General features: G+C 37.1%; 1 long non-coding RNA gene across 1 annotated transcript; it reads left to right on the top strand.

The window, feature by feature from the left end:
- Positions 1 to 67: 67 nt before the first annotated feature.
- LOC122209207 lies at positions 68 to 6815 on the top strand. Its single transcript, XR_006197495.1, has 2 exons — positions 68 to 107; positions 6706 to 6815. It is a non-coding gene; the product is annotated as an uncharacterized LOC122209207 (long non-coding RNA).
- Positions 6816 to 7064: the final 249 nt, after the last annotated feature.

Genomic DNA, 7064 nt, shown 5'->3' with positions numbered 1-7064 from the left:
AGAGAGAATCCCAAGCAGGTTCCATGCTGTCAGTGCAGAGCCTGATGCAGCGCTCAAACACATGAACTGTGAGATCCAGACCTGAGCAGAAATCAAGAGTTGGACACGTAAGTGACTGATTCACTCAGATGCCCCTACGTTTATATTTAGATTACGATTTACATACTTAATCTGGACATTTATTTCAATGCAGTTATTATGCCCTTTTAAAATCATTAGGCACTTGACACCAACGTGATCCATTATAGTAGGTTTAAGAACTTCATTTTCTCTCTGCCACATCCCTCTACCATAAGGTTAATAGGTTTTTTCTCATTTAATATTAAGTACCTTAGGAGGATTTACTACAAGAGGATATTCATTCTAGAAACTCCCTTCCATGTTTTCACTTTGTTTTGAGTCTGCCTTGGAAAATGAGGTCTCTCTCCTGTTTTTGTTGAAGATAGTGGTGTTTGAAGTGGAGATTGTATTTCAGTCAGGGCTCAGTCCTACAAGTTTCCATTTTATTTCACACTCCTATCACAGACACAATCTTCATTATCACTGCTCTGTTGTTTCAGAGAAAGAAAACATGCACCATATATGTTCCACTGCCTTCAAATTGTAAAATATAATTCAGTACAAAAGATATGAGACAAAAACTTTAAGTGTTAAAGGAGACTCACAAAAAATAGCTATTTTGGTTAAATAGGGTATGTGCTTGTCTCTGTGGTGTGTTTGCAAGACACTATAACTTTCTTTTACAAATAGATTTCTAAATTTTATGCCCCTGAAAACATTTCTTAGTTTCCATGCCAATGAAAAAAATTTTTACTCTATTACCTCTATTCTTTTTTATTCAATATGTAATTTTCATATTTTATATTGTATATTCACTTCTTTTAGTTGATCAGTTGTGTGGTGTAAATGTGTTTGCATTACCATGTCAGTTTGAAGCCTGCTGTGAACCTTCTTTTAGGGTTGTCTTTGTATAGTAGTCTGTGTGTTCCTCTTAGATGAATTCAAAGTCAGACTTGCTGGGGTAAAACTTAAGCTCTACTATTTCTCAAGTTTTGCCAAGATTTTATTAAAAGATGAAGAACAATTCTGTTCTCATAGGTTAGTGTAGACTCATGGGTGAATTTATGAAAAACTGTTAGAATGGTCTGTAGTGTGTAGTAAATGTTCAGTAAGAATTGTTGTTTCTGTTCTTCATGTTAGAAGTTGTAATTTTTTAATGTTTATTCATTTGTGTGAGAGAGAGAGAGAGGGAGAGAGAATGAGAATGAGCAGGGAAGGGGGGGGGGGGAGAGAAAGAGACACAGAATCTGAAGCAGGCTCCAGACTCTGAGCTGTCAGCACAGAGCCTGATATGTGGCTCAAAACCACAAACCCTAGGATCATGACCTGAGCTGAAGTTGGACCCTTAACCAACTGAGCCACCAGGCACTCCTCCATTTTATCACCCATTTTTTAAAAGTATTGATCCTTTTTAATGTTTATTTAGTTTGCAAGTGGCTGAGGGTAGACAGAGAGGGAGAAAGAGAATTCAAGCAGGCTTCATGCTCAGCCCAGAACCTGATTTGGGACTTAATCTCATGACCATGAGATCATGACCTGAGCTGAGATCAAGAGAGGGACACTTAACTGAGTCACACAGGCTCCCCAAAAGTATGGCTTCTGAACTGAAGATGTTGACATCCATTGAAGCTAATGAGAAATGTGAAAAACTCAGACCTCACCCAGAAATCCCAATCAAAATATGAATTTTAACAAGAGTTTTAGTTCATAGCCATACACATTAGCATTAGAGACATACATGTGTAGCTTTCAATGGAAAGAACACTTTCCATTGTTCTATGCCTGTCTTTACATCTGTAATACATTATTTGATAACTGTGGCTTCCTAGTATGTTTTAAATCAGGAAGTGTGGTGCTACCAATGTACTCTTTTTTTTTTTTCATGAATATTCTCATTATGTGATATCCCGTTAATCAATATGAATGTTAGGATGGGTATTGATCTTTCTGCCTAAGATGTCATTGGGATTTTGATAGAGATTGCATTAAATATATAACATTGAGTAGTATTGACAGCTCAGTAGTGATTTTTTTGGGGGGTAGGTGGGGGAGAGACACAGAGTCTGAAGCAGGGTCCAGGCTCTGACGTGTCAACACAGAGTCTCAACAAAGAACCTGAACAGAACTTGAACCTGCAAACCATGAGATCATGACCTGAGGCAAAGTCAGACACTTAACCAAGTAAACCAGCAGGCACTCCAATAGCTCAGTAGTGTTAAGTGTTCCTATGCAGGAACATGGATATGGTTCCACTTATTTTTCTTTCAATCCTGCACAATATTTTATAGTTTTCATCACAGTAGCTGTGACCTCTATCAAGGTGATAAACCATATACACTTTATTCTTTGTAATGCTATTGTAAATCTATCTTTATTTTGGGATTGTTGTTTGTTGCATAGAAACAGTTAATTTTTAAGTCTTGGGTTTGTATTTCCAACTTTGTAAAATTTGTGTGAGTTTTAACAGGTTTTTTAAAGCAAGGATTCTTCAGAAAAGAGGATGATGGAGGTGATATGGGAGGACCCTAGGCTTATCACATCCCAAAACACAACTAGGTGACTGTCAAATCATCATTAATATCCCAAAAAGAAACCTGAAGATTGACAGAGGAACTACCCAACTAATGAGAGAGAAGTAGCACGTCAAAGACTGTAGGCAGTTCAGAGACATGGCTTAGAGAGAAACAGATTGTACTGCTATGGAGGGCAGAGAACTGAGGTTGCAGAGAAAGAGAAGCACAAGGAGGCTATTTCCCCAAAGCCAGTGGCTTGGGAAACAAGAGGAGTTGAACTTCGTGAGTTCTTTGAACCAGCATGGCTTAATGCCTAGAGTTTTAAAGGTGAGCTGTAGATAGGAGGGCACTGCACTACTCCTGGAGAGAAGGCAGGCATACAATCTGTGTATGTGTTTTGGGGGGGGAGGGGCAGATAGGTTAGAAACAGTGATCTGAAGATCACTGGGGGACACACAAGGGTGAGATTATTCACTGTTCTATGAGCACTTCCCTCAATGGCAGCATTCACTGAGATGTCTGAGAACAAAGGAGCTGAGTGGCACCATTTTTCCCCCACCCTTCATCATGAACACAGAGCTACCTGAGTGAAGTAGCTCAATGGGGAGACTGGTTCTCTAAGTTGCTTACACCAAGTCCTACCACCCTGTGCTGTGGTTGCAGTGTCCTTCTCAGTGAAGCTTGCCTCAGGCCCAGCAAGGTCAGCCCCTCTCCAGGAGACTTGCATAAGCCCCTGACCATACCATGTCTCCTGACCAGACAGTTCTGCAGGGCCTCAGTGCTGGTGGAGTTGGTGTCAGGTCTGATTTCACAAAGAGACCTCAGCACACTTAGTGAACACTAACCACATTCAGGCCAGGCACAAAACACTGTCCACAGCAGGCAAGGAGAGCATCTGCAGATCAGTGGTCTGCAGTGAGGAGAAAAATGCAATAAACAAGATTAGAAATTGACTTGATGCAATGAACAGGCTGGAGGAAGCAGAGGAATAAATTAGTGACCTAGAAGACAAAATAGAAAAATTTTGTACCATGAAAATAGACTTAGGAACTCAATGACTCCATCAAAATTAATGACATTCTTATTATAGGAGCTCCAGAGTAAGAAAAGGAACAGAAATTTAAGAAATAATAGAAAACATCCTTATTCTGGTGAAGTAAACAGACATCCACATACAGGAGGCACAGAATAAGCAAAAAGCAGGCTGCCACGGAGACATATTTGAATTAAATTTGCAAAATATGGTGACATAGAAAAAAATCTTAAAAGCAAAAGAAAAGCAGTCTTTACTTGCAAGGGAAGACAAGAACCATATGGCTAGCTAGAGATTTCTCAATAGAAACTTGGGAAGCAAGAAAGGAATGGCATAATATTTTCAATGGGCTAAATGGGAAAAATATGCAGCTGCGAACTCTATCTAACAAGGCCATCATTCAGAATGGAAGGAGAGATAAAGAGATTCCCAGATAAGCAAAATCTAAAGGAATTCATCCCCACTGAAACAGCTCTGCAAGAACTGTTAAAGGGACTTTTTGAGTGCAATGAAAACACCAAAAGTGACAAAGACTAGAGAGGATCAGAAAAAAATCTCCAGAAATATTGACACAAGTAATAAAATGGCAATAAGCCCATATCTATCAATAATTACTTTGAATGAAAAAAGTACTATACATTTCCATCAAAACACATAGGTGTCTGAATGGACTTAAAAAATCCAGACCCATGTATATGCTGCTGAGGAGAGACTCAATTTAGACCTGAAGACACTTACAGATTGAAAAGGTGAGAGAAACATTTATCATGTAAATGGAGGTCAGAAGAAAGAGTAACAATAATTATGATGGACAAACCGGACATTTTTGTTCTTGTGTTTATACTGCTTTGCTATCAGGGTAATGTTGCCCTCATAGAATGATTTTGAACATCTTCCCTCTATTCCAGTACTTGTAAGATTTGGATGAAGATCATTATTTATCTTTGTGTGTGTGTGTTTGTATGTGCGTGTGTTAGGATTGACCAATGAAGGCATGTGGTCTTGGGCTTTTTTGTGCTGGGAGGGTTTTTATTCCAAATTCAACTTTCATTCTTGTGGTCTAAGAAGAGTTCCTGTTTCTTGGGTTTAAGATTCATATTTCAATCTTGGTAACATAAGCATTTTATCTATTTTTTCCCTAAGTTATCTGATTAGTTTATAGTAATCTGTTATCACATGATATACTGTTGGGGGTATTGTGTCATTTTTTCTTCCATTTTTCATTTGGATTTTTAGTTTTCTTTCCTGTTTTCTTAGTTAACTCATTGCCTATTATGCTTATTTTAAAAACTGGTCATCACTTTCAATGTTATTTGTTTATTTTATTTGTCACTTATTTATTATTTTCCTTGTTATTTCCTTCCTCTACTAAATTTTACCTATAGTTTTTTATTTTCTCTAGTTCGTTGTGATGTAATGTTACAAAAACAAAAGTAAGGGGCTCCTGGGTGGCTCAGTCAGTTTTGTGTCTGACTATTGATTTCAGCTCAGGTTATGATCTCATTGTTCATGAGTTCAAGCCCTAAGTCAGGCTCTGTGCTGCCAGTGTAGAGCCTTCCTGGGATTCTCGGTCTCGCTCTCTCTCTCTCTCTTTCTCTCTGCCCCTCCTCTGCTCTTTCTCTCCACCTCTTACTCTCTCAAACATTGAAACAAAAGAAAAATGTTGAAATTAACAACTTGATTCAAGCATTGATAGAATAAAAATTTGAAAATGGAGTGTTTACTAGATAAAATTAGCAGAAATAGTAATACAAGTGATGACCAAAACAAAGCAAAAACATAAAAAATATAACAGTAAGGATTCTGTAGGAGTTCTATAGATCAATCATCTGTAAACAGAAATCATTTTGTTTTTTCTCTTCTGTTTTTGATGCCTTTAATGTATTTTTTTTCTTGCCTAATTGTTCTGAATAGGCTATCCAGTGCTATGTTGAATGGAAGTAGTGAAGTCACTTCATTACCTTGTTTCTGATCATACAGGAGAAGCTTCTAGTGTTTTACTATTGAATATGTGAGATTTCAGCTTTCCAACATTCATGGCCTTTATTAAGTTGCTGTTGTTTCCTTCTATTCCTGCTTTATTGAATGTTTTTAATCACGAAATTGTGTCCAATATGCTCACTTCCTGTTGTGCATCGATTAATACGATCATGCCATTTTTGATCTTCATTCTGTTAAGGCACAGGCTTACACTCATAGTTTTCCATATATTGAAACACCCTTGAATTTCAAGAAGATTTCCTACTTGCTAATGATTTAAAATATTTTTAAAATTTAATTTGCTTTGTTCTATTGTGGACTTTCCATGAATATTTCCCACAGGTAGCAGTTTGTACTCTTCTTTACTTGTGATGTCTTCCTTTGCTTTGATAACCTACTAATGCTGGGGTCACAGACAGTGTGTTCTTAATCTCCCTTCTTTTTCCTTCTTGGAAATGTTTGAAGAGATTTGAAGTACTTTCTCATAATTACTTGTTCAATCTACCTAGTAGTTAAAGATCAGTTGAGATTTTTAAAAATATTTCTTCATGAGAGAGTCTAGGTACGTTCTATGTTTTTGACATTTATACCCATTTTTCACTATCTGTTTCTTGGTATGTAATTCTCTATTGTTACCTCTTCTAATTATATTTATTTCTATGATATCAGTTATACTGTGTCTGCCTTCACTTCTGATTGTAATTGGTCTCTCATTATTTAGTTAATGGTTTGCCAATTTTGTTCATTTGTTCTGAAAATGAACTCTATTGTTGATATTTTCCTGGTTTTGCTATATCCAATATTGTTCATTTTCGTTTTTTGTTTAAATTTCCTTCCTTGTGGTGTTTTGGGCTCCTGTTGTATTTTCCTGAGTATTTGAGGTATAAGAAAATGATTTGTGCTATACCACAACAATACCACAGCATTATCTATTAGGCTATGTGGTCACTAAGTTGTGTGCAAGATTATGTGTCTATGGAGGAATAATGTCCTGATGATTGCTTCTCAGCCACCTTGCTGACATTCTGATTTTAAGGTTGTATATTAGAAGTTGTCAGCACATCCTCTGAGAATAAGAAGTAGAATGATTTTACTTTTCTGTTATTTGGTATCTTTCAGCTGTATCTTCACATGGCACCCTGAACTTCCTGCCCTCAAGACTGTCTTATCATCAGTGAATGAATACTGGAGAGAAACCTTACAAATTCAAAGAATGTGGTAAAACTTTATGGCTTATCACTAAACGAACATAGGAGAATCCATACTGGGGGAAAAACTTACCAAACTAAAGAATGTGGCAAGGCTTTTAACAGTCACTCAAACCATATTCAACATAAAAGAATTCATACTAAAGAGAAACCTTATAAATGTAAAGAATGTGGCAAGGCCTTTGTCCACCACTCAAACTTTAATCGACATCACAGAATTCATATGGGAGAGAAACCTTATAAATGTGTACAGTGTGGTAAGTTTTGTTG

This window comes from Panthera leo, chromosome E2, assembly GCF_018350215.1.
Source record: "Panthera leo isolate Ple1 chromosome E2, P.leo_Ple1_pat1.1, whole genome shotgun sequence".
Lineage (NCBI taxonomy): Eukaryota > Metazoa > Chordata > Mammalia > Carnivora > Felidae > Panthera > Panthera leo.
This window is presented reverse-complemented; position numbering and strand designations above follow the sequence as displayed.